We start from the raw sequence: 20780 nt of genomic DNA on the forward strand, positions 1-20780 counted from the left end.
AATAATGGGTAAATATGTAGCTGCTTCATTCACTTGTATTTTTGAAAGTTAAGTCTAAAAAGCCACAGGAAAAATGCATAATCACAGCTGGTGCAAATACAGGAAAAAAAAAAACACTTTTTTTTTTAAGCCTCAAAGTGTGAAGTATAAAACTAGAGAGAAATACTGGGCAAATAAGGAATTCTGTCCCAAGGTATGAAAACATTGACAAAACTATTACTAGTTCTAGTTGACCTTTACTGGGGAAAACCTGGACAAACAGGACAAACTCTTTTAAAAGAACAGACTTCAAAGGGTCAAATCCCATAGTGCTCCCATACAGGGCAGGCTGCTACAGGGCAGGGAGAGTCTATTATACAGAGAAAAGCTGCAGAAGCACAATTATCTTTGAAGAACCTTTCAGCCAGCTCTCTCTGCTCAGGGGCAGGAAGGGAGGTGCCCCACCCCCACCCCACTCTACAGCTGCCTTGTTTCGCAACGTCCTGCAAGAGAAATGCCTTATCTTTTCAAATCTTTTATGAAATATTTTCCACTTCCATTTCTGCCTGTATCTTAGGAAGTTCCAAGGGAGTAAGAAATGCATGTTATGTCCATAAAACAGCCAACTTTTTGCACACGTTTTTATAAGGTGTTAGAGACCATTTCATTTCCTTTGCTTCAAAATGTTCCCACTGTGGGTGCCCCCGTGCAATCCCCTGATAGTCTGCAATGACGTGGCTCCCGTGCATTCCCCTGATAGTCTGCAATGACATGGCTCCCGTGCATTCCCCTGATAGTCTGCAATGACGTGGCCCGTGAAGAACTGATGGTACTACGGCCAAGAGAGTTGGTGTTTTGGACACAGTATTATGGAGAGAGTCTTGCTCGGTGTCTTACTAGAAGTACTAGAAGTACTTACTAGAAGTACCCTAGTAAGGGTTCAGAACAAGCCTCCCAATATGTGCTCCTTTGGCAGGTGGATTACTTTGAGCTGAAGACAATCAAACCCTACAGGCACAAGATAAACTTTTCTGGGTCTCTCTTAATGAAAAAATTGGGGGCTTTGCCCGTAATAGTAGTTGTTACAAGAAATAACGCTTTATGACCTGTCCATAGGGCAGGGAAAACTTCATTACTAAATATTTGCTCTTCTTAGCATCCTGAGAATGACCTTTCACCCCTCTGAAGCCCTAAGGGGCCTCACCTTAGCCTTAGCTTGGATGTCATACAGATCTCATTTGATGTGTCTCTGAACGTCACATGCATTTGGGGTTCCCATACCTACATTTGTAATGAAGTCTGGTTACTTTCTCTCGGTAACCTAATCTGTCTCTTGTAGATGTAATTATTAGATGAGATGAAAGAACCTAGGAGGGTAAAGGAAAGTTTCTTCCTCCCCTAGACTACATTTAGCAAATTAGTTTTATAGACAGAAATGTTAGAGTAGACAAATGCAACTAAGCTAAACAAAACATTTATAATTTCGTATCTTCTTAATTTTGTGCGAAATGACAATTACCAGGATGGGGGTTCCAACTCTTTTCAAGCAGGGACTTCTTCTTTTATCTCCCCTATAACTTTGCGACAAAAATCTCCTCATCTCATTTCCCTTGACATAGTTTGCTTTACCAAAGAAACTACCTGTGAACCCGAATCAGAGGATGGATGTACCAGCCATTTATTTTCTAGGCTTACCGTTACTCTGGAGAGCAGCTAAAGCTTAATTTATCCATGTCCCTGAAACCTAGTTTGTTTAACATGACCCAGTGGTGCTGCCAAAGCATTTTTTTTACACTGGGTTCTAAAAATTTAGTATGATTACCTAATCAATTATATATAAACCACTTTTTTTTTTTGGTTCATGGCAATGATTTGGGTACTTATACTCTTTCCCTTTTATCTGAAATTCCCTTGAAGGGACAGAAGGTATTCAGATGTGAAAAGAATGAAATAATCAGCATGGTAAGCAAGAACGAGAGCAAGCAGAAGACCAGGAGATTTGTGGGAATACTGAAAGATATTGGTGGCACCTGTATCGGGAGAGCACCCGCAACTACAAACGCCCGGAGTAATGAGAAGCGTGCTAGAAGTCTCACGCCTTCAGCTGACAAATAGTGTGCTTCGGGTACTCTGGGTGCTCTGCAGCAAGTACCGAATGCTCGGAGGATGTGTAACAGGAGAAGTGAGCCCATATCGGCGCTGAGGACTGGCTGGCATCTTTTAGAAAGCTCCCCGATGAAGAAACATTAAGCTTTGCCTTGCAGGATGAAAGGGAGACTGAGAAAGGTCCAGTGCCTCAAAAGATCAGTAGCACTGGAATTGGGAGAGGGATGTGGCAAGGGGTAGAAACTCAAAGAGGAAAGACCAGTAAAGGGTGGGGCTCCGCAGTGCATGTTAAGTATTTCAACATGAACTTGACAGCAATGGACAACTATTAAAAAGTTATAAGCAGCAGTCCAATGAATCATGTAAAAACACTTATTTTTCTTGCCATATTGAAAATGGAGTGCAGGGGGTGAAGGGTGGAAGTATAAAGTACAATAGGATAGAGAAATATACACTTATATTCGCCAATGAGTATCACTGGAACTCACATAAAATGGCTTGCATTCCTAATCATCATCTAGTTTAGTCTCTACCACCAGGCTTACTGAAGCAGCCTGCGACCCGATTTCCTTCATCCTCATCTCTAGCCTACTCTTCAGTCATCTGTCATAGTACAAGCAAATAATTTTTCCTAATTGTTATTTTTTCCACCTCATTTCCATGCTTAGAAATTGACTATGTCTTAGCCCTGGCTGGCATAGCTCAGTGGACTGAACATGGGCTGCAAACCAAAGCATCGCAGGTTTGATTCCCAGTCAGGGCACATGCCTGGGTTGCAGGCCAGGTCCCCAGTGGGGGCCACATGAGAGGCAACCAAACACTGGTGTTTTTCTCTCTCTCTTTCTCCCTCCCTTCCCCTCTCTAAAAATAAATAAATGAAATCTTTTTTTAAAAAAAGAAATTGACTGTGTCTTTATACATGGGGTTGGAGAGGATTAGTAACAAACCTATTTTGCCCACCTAAGTTTATCATCAAATAAGCCATACACACAGGAATCAGACAGATGCAGACGAAAATATCTTCTTTATTAATGATAAGCCTGCTATCAGTGAGCATGGCCTAAGCCTTCTCTCGATGTGTGCTTGGTAGTCATTTGCCTAGTGACGTCTGCGAGGAGCATTAAATAGCAGCAGACCTTTTGCTGTGTCGATCACCCTTATCCAATTCACATCACGGAGAGGCAGAGCGGCCAAGTAAAAGGCGCGGAGCCACACATGCTCAGTTCCTCCTGTGAAACTCACAATTAGTTTGTTCCCGCTTTCTTAACAGAACTACATGAAAGGAGAGCACACAAGGGCAGTGGTATCACACTACTCCAGTTCCCTTCACAATTGGATATTTGAGGCAAGAGGCAAGGAGAGTCTACACACTTAATTGCACGTACATTAAAAGATCCTGTCTGATTTTCAACATACTCTATGATTTGCTAATTGCAACTTACGTTTCTCAGCATAAGTCCCCCTCTCTGTCATTTTTCGTGTACTGTCCATGTTATTTGGCTCCTCCCCTTCAACTCGGGTATTAAAATTGACTGATGATCATTCAATCTTTTTGCTCAAGCCAGGTTAGCATGATTATCTGAATGTGTTTGGGGAAGGTCTGAGTTTCTGTGGTTCATCCTAACTAGAATGCTTGCTGGTCTTGCAATGAGGTCTAGGTATTCTGAAATATCCTCTCTCTGATACTCAATATCCAGCTAAACAGCAGTGTACTAGAAATCTGTATTGACAACAACTTTCTTAATATTCATTCTCCCCACATTTACGGCAAGGGCAGAACAAAATTTCACACTCTACTTACATGACATTTTCGTGAACACTTTCTAAATAAAATGAATATAATGGATTCTTTCTATTATTAGAGAGAAAGGATGTTTCAAAATCCCATACTATTCACTAAGAGCTATAAAATGCCGCAGTAACCTATAAAATTAATACCTCAATTACTCCAAAACATATCAGTTGTAAATAATACCTAAATATAGTAGTGTCCATATGTGTGTGTATGTGTGTGTGAGTGGAGAGAAATAATTTCTTCAATACATGTCCCTCAAAGCAACAAACAAAACAAAACAAAATGAAGAAAAGGAATCATTTAATAATTTCTGAGACGTTCTCTGGTACCAATATGACAAATCTTAGTGCATTTAGCCTACCATTAGCAAAGCTAAAGCAGTTATAAAGGATAAATAATTTTTAAATGTCATGAAGAAAAAAGCAGACTGCTATGCTGCTTACTCTTTAATTACAATTATTCATAGTAAATAGAAACGTTATTCCCTCTCACAGGAAATACAAACTGTCCATTATTTTTCTATAATACATATTATCTTAACACTAATGCAATAACCATCATCTAGCACTAATAACAACTGGTTTTAAAATTAAAGTAGCCAACTGATGAAAACATCACCTTTTAGAGATACCTGAATATAAGTGGGAATTCCCCCAATCCCATGAGCATATCTAGTGGAAATCAGCAGAAGCATGAGCAGATCGACCAACCTCGCATTGTGACTAGCGCATTGGAGGAGCTCAGTAAGTATTGGTTCAATTAAACACTCATTTCATTATATCTGCACATAAAACTTTTCAAACGACATAGCAGGAGGAAAATGACTGAAAAAACTTACAATAGGCACACTTTTAAAAGAACACTTCTCTCATGAAAAAGTCGATGTGGGTACTTCTGTTAGGATATGATGCCTTAGACCCCCTGATTCCCTTTACTACCCACCAACATAGCGATAATTGCTGGTAATGATGCAAGAAGCAACCAAAACTAACCGAAAGCTCTTAAGAAGGTGCCAGAGGTTTGGGACGTGGGGACAGGAGCAGCAGCTGGGTGACTTCCATTCCCTCACCCAACAGCAGAAGGTGACCCAGACCCAGCACCGCGAAGCCCAACTAACGTTATTAGAAGCCCACCCCAATGGGCTCATTCCTCCCCCAGATTCAGCAGGACTTTCTGAGACAACATCAGACATTTACTAAGTTATTTAAATAGACGGCGTGCATTATGGACACGAGCTGATCTTCAAGGCATCTTTTCTATCTACGGCTCTGCCCTTTTTTTTTTTAAACTGGAAGTACCCCTTTGTTGCCAGCTAAAATTCAGATTATTGGAAAAGATGATTCTGAACTATAGTTCATACAAATAGTTCACGACAACACCCACCTAAAACTGGTGATGTGTTCTTAAGGGAGGTGGGATTTAAAAAAAAAAAGAAGTGGGCGAGTGTAATTGTGGGCAAGTTATTTAACCTCTGCGCTTTCATTTCCCTACCGATAAAAATTGAGGTAATAATAGTACCCATTACTTAGGGTGGTTAGGTGCTAAAATATATGAAGCCCTGAGTTCAGTGCCAGGCATATGGTAAGCACTTCCATAAATATTAACTATTATTATTACTCATAAAACACAAATCATTTTTATTGGAATTTATGAGTAAAGGCGGTAGCACTTTAAATCTCCTTTAACATAAGGGGCTGCTTCTCACTGGAAACCTTTTAAGCATTACTTACATCACCCTCATTTGCTAGCATTTATGCAGTGTACTGCCTGTGTAATCAACGCTGTGAATAAAGGAATATCCTTCCCCTTCCCTTTACTAGTTTTTTAATAGCATGGCTTTGGGTCTTGCACTGAAAACATTGGAACTATCACTTAATTTTTCAATCTTCCAACGTCCCAATATGATCTGCCTTAAGTGTTGTTACCCCTCTCCGCCCTGCACCACTGTGCTGTCAATTTCCGCAAGAAAAAAATGTGGCCAACAACCTGCGCCCCAAGAAGAAGGTTAGATAAGGCCCCTCCACCAACTCCTTGGGCCACAGGGCAGCCTTCTGCCTGAACCCCATGAACCAGGGGCCTCAATAAACTTCCCCTTTCACTGACTGGAAAAAAAAAAAGACATGTGTAACATGATTCAAAAGGTACCCATAAGGCAACTCATTCTGAAAACTAGTGATAAGTGAACGAAGGAAGTGTGCTTAATTTCATTTTCATGCTTTAGCAGTCCCTATCTCATGCTGATAAAGAAATCCTAAGCTCTGAATCTCCATAAAAAATATCCTTACAGTGTGCACGTGGCTATATAAAATGCATATGTTCATATGCTGCTATACGCATTGTTAAAAAGAAACAACAGGGCCAAAATGGAGTCACTTGCGCTAAGCCTCACTTCAGCAAACCAATACTTAATTACTTACGTAACTGCACTGTCAACCTCTCCTTGGGAATGTCACCCGAAAGCAGCCAGCCTGGAATTACCCGGTCAGCCCCCTTAGGAGGCTGAACTTGTCTGCAACAATGTATTGTTTGCTAATAATTTCCTTTTTCTGCCCTCTTTCCAGCTTTCAAAATCTTTCATTTTCTACAGCTCTGTGGAACTCATTTCTATTTGCTACATGGAAGCTGCCCGATTCATGAATCATTGAATAAAGCCAATGCGATCTTCACATTTACTCAGTTGAGGCCCTGGCCAAGCAACCAATGGATGCATAAATAAGTGGAACAACAAATCAATGTTTCTCTCTCTCCTTTCCTCTCGCTCTCAAATCAATCAATCAATGAAAGATGTAAGTTTATTCAGTTGATTTTTTAAAATAGTACACATACATGCACAGTTATAAAAAACATAGATATTTTAATTTGGATAATTTTAGGGCCTTACATAGTGTGACTGCAATATATACTATTACGATGCTCCCCCCCAAAAATAAAAACCAAGACAGTTTTTCCTAACATTTTAAACATAAGATATGTTTTACTATTTACAATATACTCTAAAACTCAATCAAATTTTGATTATAAGTGCAAACAATTAGAAGTACTCATTGCTACAATTAATAATTTAGGATAGTTTACTTCATTTTATTGCCATAAATGATGATACTCTCTCCTACATATTTACCAGAACACATGGGTCCATTTGTAAGAGAAAAACCTATTTAGAATTCAAAGTTTATTCCTGAAGAACCTTAAGAAATTTCTAAGATCTTTGGAAAATGTCAGGAAAATTCACAATTTCTATAGCATTCTTTTGATTCAAGTTGAGGAATATAATTATAAAGATAATAGGACAGGCCAGAGAGACAAGCTTCAGCCAGTCATGCAGGAAAACCACAGTAGGCAGATACCAACGCAGGAAAAATATCTCCTTCCAATCAACTGTTGAAACCTACAGAGGTTGAATGCTTCATGTGTGGGCCTGACTACAGAACGACCTTCTCCCCCCAAAGGATCATTTATTGGTTTTTCCTCATTGAGGTTGTTAAAAATGTAGAAATAATATTGTTATATATAAGTACAAAAATATGTCCAAGGAACATCTACCTTTTCTTTAGCAAATAATTAAAAAAAGAAAGTCTGGAATAACTATTATATATATTATAGCCTTTATAAATTTTGGCTTTACCTCTCCATGCTTCAGTTTCCCTGTTGTAAAATGGAGATAATGGTAGGGGACTTTCATGATAAGGGAAAAAGAGAAATCAGAGATGTGATATCTTCATCATGGTGCCAAACACAAGCACTGATCAAACAGGAGCATTTATGTCACTGCTATTATCAATTCTATTATTATACCCAGTTAGTTAAACCTGTATTATTATACTCTTAATATTTGTACCAAGTTAGACCAATCAACACTGTTTTTTAAAACTTATCCAGAGGTAACTGTAATTAGACATTTCTATTTAGCAAGAATTAGTTACTTGGAATTTTAGGTAAATAGGTCTTATACATAAAAGACTATTACTTCTTTAAGTGACTTCAGGAATTTCGGGGGTAAGAAATAATTTTCAAAGAAAAATCATAGCATCATTTTAAAGAGCTCTCTAGGTGAGGATTAATTAGACTAATAGCCAGATCAAGTTGTACACACACTACACATTATACCTGATTATAAACCCAATTCAAATTTTAAAGCAACTCAGATAGAGGGATGTTTTGCCTTAGTCCTTAGGGCATCAAAGAATCCAGGTGTGTGTGTGTGTGTGTGTGTGTGTGTGTGTGTGTGTGAGTGAGAGAGAGAGAGAGAGAGAGAATAATTAATCCTGTATATACTTTTTTCACCTTATTTGTATCACCAGAATTGAAACAAACAATTGAAAACCTGTGATCAATATCAGTGAACAGAGTTTCAAAAAGAAAAGCCTGGTAGCCATAGTTCAAAGGGCTCAATGATCAGGCTGCCAAGTAAAAAAATAATAATATCTTCCTTGTTATTCCAGTGGACTCAAAGTTTGCTTACATTTCTTGTAAAGTGTGTTCATCTCTTTCAGTTTCAGTGAACTGCTTGAAAAGACACAGGAAATGGGAATGCATTTTATGGCAACTCTCCCTTCTATCTGTAAAGATTATTAGGTAGAGGTTTCTGAAATGTCTAGTGCTCCTGTCAAAACTGAGTAAATATAAATCTGGGAGCAGGATGCGCAAAGCTGCTTCTGATGTCTTTCTGTCTATTAGTCCGGAATGCGTGACAATTTCAGGTCCGTGATCATTCCGTGACCAAAAGGCACAGAACCTAAGGCTCAAGATCTTTTTTTTTTTTTACCGTTTTGCTCCATTTGAATGACACAGGCAAAACCAACCAAATAAAGGAAGCCTTCTCTGACCTGCCATGGCACACGCCTTAATCTAATACAATGTTGACATCCACGGTACAGTCAGACGAATTGTAAGGTCCCTCCAATGCCCATGTCTTTGTCAGATTGAGTCGAAGCTCCACGCTTGGCATTCCCACTTGAGTGCTTTGTGGTCTTGGCATGCCACCTAACTGGCTGGTGCTTGCTAGTAGGCCCTGCACCAGTTCTGCCTGATGTGTGAGTGTGCAAACATTATTGGCATTCAGGAGCCAGACGGCCCACACGCCAAGCACGGTAGCCAGATAAAACACAGGCCGACTCAGTACACTGTTGGAGACTTGCATTTCTGGTGATTCCTCCCCAAGCGAAAGTATGCCTAGTTCTATTTACTTGATTTCATTCCATATTAACCCACGACAATTGCTCCCTCCATCATATCCGTGCCATGTTTTACTTAAAGGATAAAATTCTTTTCTCCTTTTCATGTAGCATGAAACGAAGGCCTTTACAATCAACTTGATTCTACCCTATTTGCGGAGGCCCTCACGTGCTCCCTGAAGTCACGGGTGAACAAAACCTCTGCTCCACTTCTCTGGGATAAAGCAGTCATTTCTTTCTCTCACCACGCTTACATGGATCCTTTGAACCATAAACCATAACATGGAGGCAGGAGTGTCCAGAAGATAGTGTCCCCTCCCTAAACTGTATGAATAGCTCCCGCGTGTATCAGCCACAGCAGAGACATAATTTATTCACAGAACACCTCAAAATCACATGTTATTCCTTATAACAAAAATTTAAAGCCAGTTAATATCAGTGTTTTCTCCTTTGCATGTAGACTGTGTGCATGGGTATGCTTACATGTGTGGAGTGGAATCACATGAACCAGAGAGACTTCTGTTCTGTTCAGACTGTTTGTGGTAAGAAAAAAAATGAATGCACAAATAGGGACGGGAGTCCTTCTCAGTATTAATTACTTATGAGTTAAAAGTAACATGAGAGCAACCCAAATTCTTTCTTAAAAAAAAAAAGATCTTATTTTATTTGTTTAGAGAAAGGGAATGGGAGAAAGAAAGGAAGAGAAACATCAGTGTGCTAGAGAAACATTTATTGGTTGCCTATCTCATGTCCCCAACCAGGGACCTGGCCCACAACCCAGGCATGTGCACGGACTAGGGATCAAACTGGTGACCTGACGCAGACCCCGGCTCGTTATGGATGAAATATGAGACAAATTCACATGGACTACCAAGTCCTGTAGAAGAAGAGGGACAGCATGACTTTTCTCTCAAGGGGAGCAAAATCGTTGGCCCTAGATCTAATGAGCTTTTATTGGCTGACTGGGCACATTACAAGAAGGTCCTCATTAACTATGCACAGGCTCGCTTTAGGTGGTTACCTTATACAGGAAACAAAGGAGAGGATGCTGGTAATCACATCACAGAAGAGGGATATTTGCAAATGAAAAGGCAAAAGTAGTTGAACCGGTTACACTCATCCTTAGAAGGTTTAGCATGGTTTTTAGGAAGTTACTTTGCAATAAATGTCCTCAATTCAGGGTGAGGGGGTTTTAGCAAAAAGCAAGACTCATAGCGGCCTAGGTACATTGCAGGCCTGATTCCCCACGGGAAAACCTATCCATGGGCGTGGGTCCTGTGCATCTCCCAGTGGGAGCTGGGCCCACGCCACGCAGAGTGGCCTCCCACAGTGACCTTTTTACTTGCAGGCCGGTGCTCAACCCACTGATCCACACCAGCCAGGGCCCAAATTCCTTCTCGAATCTGAGTCTGTCATGCACACATTTCTGACTTTCCTCCCTAAAATGATTGACTTTCTAACAATCACCAAAATAGAACCTTCAGTATCACCAGTTCAAGATTTGAGGAAGGGAAGAAAGTCTGGAGACCTTTGCAAAGAAGTCTAGAACATTTCTTGGAAATGTCTTTACCATATTTATACCCTAAGTTGAAAAAACAACAACAACAACAGTGTTTTTGACAAAAGAGTCAGCTTGCTTCCTGAACTTAAAACTAATAGCTCCCTACTGGATGCATTCTGACCACATCTCCCATGCAGGCTGCGGGGGACAGTCACGTTGCTCATAGATTCGTCCTGGGATAACCTAATTCTACAACCACTTTATAGTTTGGATACCTTCAGCATGAGATATCGATGTCCTTATAGAGGACATAAATATGCCTACATTGCATAACATATAAGAAGAAAGGCTCATGTTTTTCTGCAATGCGTGCGCCACACAAATCGTGCATTGCAACTGTGTGTGCATTAAGAATTTTAATTACTTCTGTGAAAGAAAACAAATGTTCATCTATAGTATTTCATCTTGACCCATAGCTGTGGTCTGCTTGAAAACCAAAAACTAACTTCGGCAATAAAATCAGTGTTCCAACAGCAATAACTTTCACAATGAACTCTGTTTAAATGGATTCCCTAAAATTACAAAGGAAACAAGGATGGTCGTTAAAGGTCAAAGGCAATCTGCATAAAAAATGCAGAAGGGTACCCATAAAATGCAGCTTCAATCCAACTGTAATATATTAAGGAAACTTTAATGCAGATTCTGCTGTAATTCAAAGAGAAAATAATGAAGAGGAATGGAAAAAAAGAGTAAAGCAGAGCCAAATGTGTTGTAGCATAAAACAACATATACCAGGATAGGGTGCTGTAAAGTTTTATTTCAACAGCTTTGAAAGAAGCTAAAAACCCACTTGTGACTCGCCAGCTCATGAGTAATGTGGTCATTTCAAACTTACAGCAATAAAAACTTTATAGCCCCCCAGTTCAGAACATATGTCAAACACAGCAAAAAGTAAAAATCACAATGAAATGTGACAAAACACCGTGAAGAACCTCTCATCGGACACCACTATTCTGTTTTGGTCTAGGAATCAGCAGCCACTTTCGGCTTTGGAATTCCAATGTCAAAATCATGTAGCAACCTGAAGGCCCACTAAGATTAACATCCAAGGAAAGGGATGGGGGAAGAATCGCTTCCATCACAACAGTGCTAACTATATGGCCTCCAGAAAATGTCACAATTGTTTCAAATTTAAAAAGAGAAACCTAATTCCTGCAGCTAATCACTAACCTGTTTGACCTTCACAAAAAAGAATGAAGACAAAGCATCTTGTTGGATAAATTACTTTATAAAACATTTGAATTTTAGAGAACATGGCATGTCTTTACCATGAGATCTCGATTTTTTCCCCAAGAGCTGTAATTGTCCTTTAATTTATATGAATATATTATTTTTACTGCCATGGAATGGTTGCTATAGTTCTGGGAGGTCATGTTTTTCTACTTAGATTTTTGCCTGTAGATGAAAAGTATTTTATGTAAATAGTGTCTGATTAGAATTTCATTTATTAGCATTAATTAGTTGCATTTTACCACTCTGACTACTTGCCTATCTTTGGTGCTGTTCTAATTCTCACTCCATTTTCTTAGCTGTAGGGCCAGAATCTAATTAATTCTATCCTTAAGAGTTGTCTAATTTTTAGCTATTCTATTTCATAGCCTAGAGCTTTCATAATTCTATATGAAAATAATAAGATATTTCATTAATTAATATATATTTGTTTTTACATTAACTAGGTAACTGAAATGCTACTACAAAGAGTAATCTAACTCCTTGTTTGATGAGCTCATTATCACACACGGAATCATCAAAATGCCATATAAAAAGCACTGATCTTATCGTTTATTTCCAAGTGTTGACTTGGAAATTGTTTGGGGATTTCTTCTTTGCCTATAGGACAGACTTCGAGATTTCAAGGTAGTGGTTATCTTTTCAATCAAACATTTAGGGGATTGTAAATGTCTCGTTACAGACCATTCTCACATGCCTAGATGTAATGCACCTACTCTGTGAAAAAACAAACAAAAACCAAACAAACTAAAAATCGTTTTACTCTGAAAAAAAGAGAAAAGAAAATACCTAACAGATTCTAAGAAACCCCCTTATCAACAGAGCACAGTGGAATTTGTCACTCATTAATAAAATAGTATTACAGATTAATCTGGAAATGACCCCGTTGTTTTCCTCACGTCCCTTTCCCTTCAAAGCAGGAGAGGAGTTAGCCATCACCTGAAAATGTCAATCCAAAATAATGAGGGTAATTAAGGAAAAGTTATTAAGTATTTGTTTTAAATGTTCAGATACTATGTAATACACTATCATTATAAACATCATTACATAGAGGTTTCTCCCAAAATATTCTTTTTAAAAAAATTTTTTATTGATTGATTTTAGAGAGAAAGAAGGATAGAGACAAATGTCGATTTGTTGTCCCACTTATTTATACATTTAATGGTTGATTTTTTAAATTATTGTATTTAGTTATTTTTAGAGAAAGGGCAAGGGAGGAAGAAAGAGGGAGAGGAACATCAATGTGTGGTTGCCTCTTGAGCGCCCCCTACTGGGGACCTGGCCTGCAACCCAGCCATGTGCCCTGACTGGGAACCGAACTGACAACCCTTTGGTTCACAGGTTGGCACTCAATCCACTGAGCTACACCAAGCAGGGCCAAAACATTCATTTCACATGAGGTGATTCCTAATTACAACCACCTGATCTGTGATCCAATCCTACAGCTTAGATCCATGTTGAGTACTCCTTAATAGATGCCTACCGCCTATACAGTTTAGCGTTACTCATACCTAGGGAGAGGCTGTCAAGCCAGTCGGGCACAAGTTGACACATCAATCACTAATACATGTATATATTTATCTTGTACATACATCATGCATACATGTAGGGTTACATGTGCACATACATACACATGCAGGGGGACTCCAGCTGCAAACAATGTCTAAAACGTGTTTGTATAAAGTTTTTATGTAGCAAAGAGAAACTGCATGTCCATGTTCCTTACAGCCACAACAGTAATGGTAACAGAAGCATAACAAGAACACGTGTACACCTTGATTCTCAAGCCAAGCTTCATTCTAGAAGAGGTGAGAACAGAGTATCCTGTGCCTTATCTGGCAACCCAATGATTAGAGACTGTTTTGTAGACTTTGTATCACAGTGATATCATCCTTAATTTGTTAAAATCAATGTTTCATCTAACTGTAATCATAATTAGAAACATGTAAAGGTGGACAAATGTAGTGCACCTTTTCTTAGTGTCCTTTTCTTTTAAAAAATTACTCTATCTTATCTAAAATGTGCTTTTCCTTGTAAACTGTTGCTATGACACACAGCAGTATTGTCAAATATTTTAGTTTAAATCGCATGTTTTTACTTAGAAAAAATATCAAGGATCTCCATCAAATTCAAAAGTGTACTCATTTTCTCTAGACATTGAAGTGCAAGTTGATATTTTAGCACATAAGCAAGATATGCTAAATGATTACAAATACTGTTTCATGATTCCAGTTTGCAATGTTTCAAAGAGCTAGACCAGCACTGGCCATTAGACGTTTCTGTGATGCTTTGAATGCCCTACACCCGCACTGTCAGTGAGGACGGCCATTGTAAAGATATGGCTACAGCAACAGAGGAACCGCGTATTCTAATTTCACTGATTTAAATGTATCTCACCATATGTGTCTAGTGGCTACTGAATGGGACAAGCACAAGTTGACACATTAATCACTAATAAATGTATACGTTTCTCTGGTATATACATCATGCATACAAGGTTCCATGCACACAAGCATACACGTACATGAACGCAATCTCATTGCTACCTAAAAACCCAAATCAAAATGTTACTTGACTGAAATACATCACAGATTCTTGCTTCATTTCCGTGAGTGTGAGGAACTCAGAAATTTAAGATAATTGTGACCAAAATTATTCTCCATATCAAATGGAATTACTTTGCCATTTATGCAAAAGCAGAGATTTTTTTGTTCATCAAAATTAACTAAGAAAACAGCTTAATCCTCTGCTTTAATTTACCATTTCACAGCTTACAATTGCTTATTGAGAGTGCTTTTCATTTTTTTTCTTCTTGGAATGTTTGCAAGACTAGTATGCCAGTATATGGTTTACATTTCATTGTGCCATTGAAGTTCAAAATCAATTTTTACTGTTAAATATATTTACTTACATTAAAGGAAAATGCAAACTTAATCACTTGGGGGAAACAATCACACATTTTGAGGTGATTCCATCTAGTAAAGATCTTTTTTCCATAGTAATACCTATTCGGTATAGATCTGCATTCTGTTAGAAACCTAATTTATTTAAGCTTCTGTAACCTAGGCAGCAATGGATTGGCTCAAGTGGGCAGTTTCACTTATGCATGGTGAGTAAGTCCCACAGATCTACTGTACAGTGGTATAGTGTATACAGTTAACACTACTGTGCTGTATGTTTAAAAAAGTGTTATGAGGTTAGATCTCTTGTTAAATGTTGTTCTAAAAAAAAGAGGGAGAGTAAACTTGTAGAGGTGATGGGTGAGTTTATGACATTGCAAGTATAACATGTTTAGACCTGGCTGGTGTGGCTCAGTGGACTGAGTGCTGGCCTGTGAACCAGGGGATCACTGGTTTAGTTGCTGGTCAGGGCACATGCCTGGGTTGCAGGCTGGGTCCCTGGTGCGGGATGTGTGACAGGCGACCATGCATTGATGTTTCTCTCCCTCTTTCTCCCTCCCTTCCCCTCTGTCTAAAAATAAATAAAATCTTTTTTTTTAAATTTACATGTTTACTTTAAATCATTTTGATTGAGCCCTGGCTGGCGTAGCTCAGTGGATTGAGCTCAGGCTGCGAACCAAAGCATCGCAGGTTCGATTCCCAGTCAGGGCACATGCCTGGGTTGCAGGCCACGGCCCCCAGCAACCGCACATTGATGTTTCTCTCTCTCTCTCTCTCTTTCTCCTCCCTTCCCTCTCTAAAAATAAATAAATAAAATCTTTAAAAAGATAAAAAATAAATCATTTTGATTGTACAACACTTCCCTTTGGTCATTTCTAAAGACCAATTCACATATGTGATCCCATTAGGAAGAAAATATCCCAGCTCTGGTTGTTCAAAAAATATTGCCTTTTCCAAGTTTTCAGAAGTGAGAATTCCTGAATGATAATCTAACAAAGCACTATGTATACTAAATGTACTACCTTTTATTTTTAATTTTCTTCTCCTTAAACACTGTCTGTATTGTATATTGCATTTCTGTAAAGAAGAAGCGCAATGGGTTTTACGGAGATGGATTTGTTTCTCTGAGTTCTGGACGCACGCATTGCAGAGGGGGCAACACACCCGTTTCACCTGCAAATATTCTGATGTCTATCTAATATTGAGAAAAACGAGCAAACAAACAAATCTTGAACTGAAATGGTTATAAAACCAAGATGAAAGAGCTCCAGGTTCCAAGTCAAGAAGCCTAAATTTCGGACTTGGCGAATCGGTTGTTTGGGCAAAGCATCTAGAGAGGTGCTTTTCCAGCTCCAGGTCAAGACATTATTGGCTTGTGAAATCCATTTGTATGTCATGCCAGCTTTTCATTTTTACAAAATCAAATAGAATGGAATAAAAAGTGTTAGAGTGCAGACACATATGGTAAGGATCATAAAGCTTTTTTCAGTTTTGTCTGTGTGTGTGTGTGTGTGTGTGTGAGAGAGAGAGAGAGAGAGACAGAGAGAGAGAGAGAGAGAGAGAAGGGAGGGCAGTATAATAGATAATCAAGCATCATGGGCTCTGACTTATTCTCTTAATTTGGGCGGTGGGCAGCAAATACAAAAAGGGTGAAAGCCCGTGACTTAGAGAAATAATTGATTATTTAATAATATGAACTCTGCAGCCCTGAAAACCTTGCATAGTATCCTAATTTTGTCACTGTTTACCTTTGCACAAGTTATGTATTCTCTGCTTTGTTTTTCTCATACACAAAATGGGAATTCTAATAGCGCCTATCTTAAAATGTTGCTTTAAGACATAAATGCGATAAGTCATGTAAATCCATTATAATAATGCCTGACAATAAGTGATAGTTACTAGTATTACATGTCTATCCTGTGATCTTTGACTTTAGTTTTTAAGCTTAGTATTGAGCTTGCATGTGAATAGTTTTTTTTGTTGTTTTGTTTTTAAATACTGTGAATAGGTTTTTCTTTGTTTTGAACTCAGATTCTATGGAAAGCACTGTGTTTTTCAAAATGCACTTATGAACTTTCTCTAAAATTCCTAGTTATGGGTCTTTGCTAACAGGCACATTTTTCACAGCACAAACAGTTTTGGGCCGCGAGCCCTCTTTGTCCATTTTTCTAATACAAATTCCTCTGCTCTGGAAATGTCACTGTCAGGAATCGGCTGCCTCTGTCATGCCTGCCGCCTTATCCATTTGAAACAAGGTGGCCATTTCGGGTGTTGGAAGGCAAGGCGTTCATATCTTGTGACTTTTTCATATAACACTCAAAACTTTTATGGGGCACTAGCCTTCTACTGCCACTGATAGAGTTTGTGATACTATACCGCAAGGCAGCCCAAGTTAAAAAAAAAATCTACTCATAAAAACTCAGAAAGTACATACAACAACAGAGCAGGCTGTGGTTTAGTAAAAGCTTCAACTTTGTAAATCATTCAACCCTTGAAAAATATGAGATACCATATAATACAACTCTTAAATGATCTTTAGCATCCCCAGAAGAATGTTTTAGAATTTAAGGCTAATTACTCCCAAATCAACGAAGTTTTGAGTGTAACTTAACTCTGGTCTTTGATTTGGTAACTTGCTAATTAGGGCTATCTTTGTTAGATTTAAATTAAATTAAACTGTGACCCAGCGATTTTCTGGCTTTTCATGTGGTCAATGAAAATAGTTATATTTAATGGTGGAACAGCTGAGATAAAAATGTTAAATGTAAGAGTCAATTGCAAGGTCATTATAGTGTTTTTTTTTTTTTGAAGTAATGAAAACACAGCACTTCATCCACTGTAAAATTATAGGCTAATGACTTGGTCCCACGGAGTGGCTCTCAAAACTTGTTCAATGTACCCATACTGATTTAAGCAATGATAAAGTATCATTTCAAAGATTAAATAATGACGAGGAATGTAAATCATATTTTAAGTGGTGCCACCAAATACAAGCTTTCTAAGCTCTCAGAAATCTTGGGATAAAATGATGAGAAAAAGTTGTTCAAAGTGGAAGGTAATTACTCACAATTTTAAAACAATGAAGTATTTGTGAATCTTGTTATGCTCAAAAAAGTAATTTAATAAACATTTTAACATGTTGTGAAAGTTTTAGTGTTACCTAAGGTATTAAACTCCATTTTGGGAAGTACCATGAATGAGAATAGTTTAGATTGCCCAGCCAACTTATTTATTGAATGTTTATTCAACAGACACATGAAAAATTACCTGATGAGTCTAATTAGCATGAACAAATAGCTATTATAAAGGTTTTTCTTAAACTTACCCAATTTGGACTGACCTTGTTTAGATTTTAGTGACTTTAAGGTTACCTAAACTGTCTGCTTTACAAATAGTGAAAAGAATTTCTTAGGTTTTCTGGCCAACAGTCTCTTGAAGACTGTGGATTTTCCTTAAAAATGGTTATGTATGTCAACACAGTGCCAATATTGAGTAAACAACTAAAAAAACTCCATATAACCCTTTCAAAAGTACAAATATTTTATTCTGAACTCGTTAATTACCTTGTAAATTATATTTATCAAAATAATTGTGATATTTAAAAGAAAGCAAATTTAAGCTAAATGCTTTCTCTCTTTTCAAGTTTACTGAGGTTGAATTGACAAATAAAATTATAAGATATTGAAAGTGTACATTGTGATGACTCGACATAGACATATACATTCTGTCAGCTCTTTAAAATGTAGCCCTGGCTGGTGTGGCTCTGTGGATTGAGCACTGGCCTGTGAACCAAAGGGTCACTGGTTTGATTCCCAGTCAGGGTACATGACTAGGTTGTGGGCCAGGTCCCCAGTAGGGAGTACACCAGAGGCAAATACACATTGATGTTTCTCTGTCTCTCCCTCCCTTCCCCTGTATCTAAAAATAAACAAATAAAGATAATGAAATTAAATAAATAAAATGTAAATCTATTGAGGGAAATACCAATTTCTAAAGTATTCATATTTAATGAGGAAATGAGAATTATTCATTTAGCATTTGTAAAGGACAATAAGGGAGTCTTATCCTAAAATTACAATTGTCATTAGTAAATTAGTTATATGGAGCAGAAATATGAAATATTTAAGAACCAAAATACAGTTTAAATATTTCTACTTACTTAATTTGTGCTTCCCCTTTTCTACTGTATGTGGTTTGAAGATAATTAAATAAAAATATTCTCCAATATTAGAAATATTTTATTTATTTAGAACTTTCAATATTATAAGATTACTACATCTAGTTGTATGCATATTTTAAAAAAATTCCTAGTCTAAGTGGAAATCTTTAGTTTTTCACCCCATATAGTTAAATTTACATATATATACATACATTCATATAAATGCTATATATATCCTTGCTGTTTTATTTATTGTCTAAGTATTTTATTAATTATTGAGATGTTCAGAAAAACAATAAAGTTTCTAAAATACTTTTTACATATCCATTTTTTACATGTAATCTTTATTGTATTTTTCCCCATTACCATTGAGTCCCCTTACACCCGCCTCCCCCCAGCAATCACCACACTGTTGTCCAAGTCCCTGAGTCCTTTGTCCCATTACTTACTTCAATTTCCCCTAATTGCGAGGGTGTATATACTTGTTCTCCAGTATAAATAGTGAAAAGAATTTCTTAGGTTTTCTGGCCAACAGTCTCTTGAAGATTCCTCTTTAGTTACACTTTCCAGCCTCCCTTGTACTTAGGTTGAACCATGTAAATGGGTTTGGTCCACAGGATGTTGGTGGAAGGAAGCCAAGTCCCTTCATGACCAGCTTGGGTTATTTCAATATCCCTCTGCAGCCAGGCTATTCAATATGGTAGCCACTAGCCACGTGTCACTATTGAGCATTTGATATGTGGTGAGTCCTGATTGACATATGCTACAAGTGTAAAATATATAATGATTTAAAAGAGGTAGCACAAAAATACTGTAAAATATCTTTTTAATAATTAATTATTATACCTTGAAGAGATAATATTCAGATACATCGAATTAATATATATTATTAAAACAACTTTGCTTGTCTCTTTTTTACTTTTTTATTATATTTTATTGATTAGGCTATTACAGTTGTCCCATTTTTTTCTCCCATTTACTCCCCTCCACCTTGCACCCCCCTCCCACCAGCATCCCCCCTTAGTTCATGTCCATGGGTCATACGCATAAGTTCTTCGGCTTCTCCATTTCCTGTAGTATTCTTAACCTCCCCTGTCTATTTTGTTTTACTTTTTAAATGGGACTACAAGTGTTATAATGGCAGAGGGGAGGGGATATAAGGGGACTAATTGGTAATGGAAAAAAAAATACAATAAAAAGATTAAATTAAAAAAGAAATGGGACTGCAGGAAATACTTAAATTATATAAGTGGTTTGCATTATACTTTTTACTAAACAATGTTGCCAAACTTTCTTAGATTTCTGTATCTCTCTTCTTGAATAAATCCACCAGTTACTCTTGCATTTAGTAATTACGCAACAGAACTTATTGTGACTCTACTAAGGACCAGTTTCTCTTCTAATAATCCCTTACTGATAAAATAGACTATGGGGCCATCCGACTCCATGATAACAAGAGGGAGGAGGTCACATGATACAGGAACTAAATTTTACGACGAGATTTTTGTGTGTGCGTGTGCAAAGAATCTGCTAGGATACCGTTGAGAATTGACTATAATGTGACATTCTGAACGGTGTTTTAAGAGCCACAGAGCCTGGGGCCTGTCTATTAGGAAGAAAGAAGAGGACACAGAGTTACAAAACATTAAGAAAAGCCTGTGTCTTATTCCTTGGTCTTCAAGGCTGTGGCATTTTGACAATGCCTGTGAATGAGCCAGGGCTTCTGTGCCTGCAGTGATCGTTCTGAAACAGGGACACTCATCTTTAAGAGCACTTTAAGGTTGACTTATAGGGACGCGTTACAGAAAAATGCAAATACTGAATGTTACTTATAAACCATCCTCCTACTTCCATTATTATTCAAGGAGTTCAGACA

The 20780-nt window shown here is 37.9% G+C and overlaps 1 protein-coding gene across 1 annotated transcript in view; it reads right to left on the minus strand.

Annotated features, from left to right (window-relative positions):
• The window catches only part of DMD (dystrophin), a 1951120-nt gene that overhangs the window by 1726189 nt on the left and 204151 nt on the right, over positions 1-20780 (minus strand). The gene's annotated exons all lie outside the window — the stretch shown is intronic.

Source organism: Phyllostomus discolor, chromosome X (genome assembly GCF_004126475.2).
Source record: "Phyllostomus discolor isolate MPI-MPIP mPhyDis1 chromosome X, mPhyDis1.pri.v3, whole genome shotgun sequence".
Classification (NCBI taxonomy): Eukaryota; Metazoa; Chordata; class Mammalia; order Chiroptera; family Phyllostomidae; genus Phyllostomus; species Phyllostomus discolor.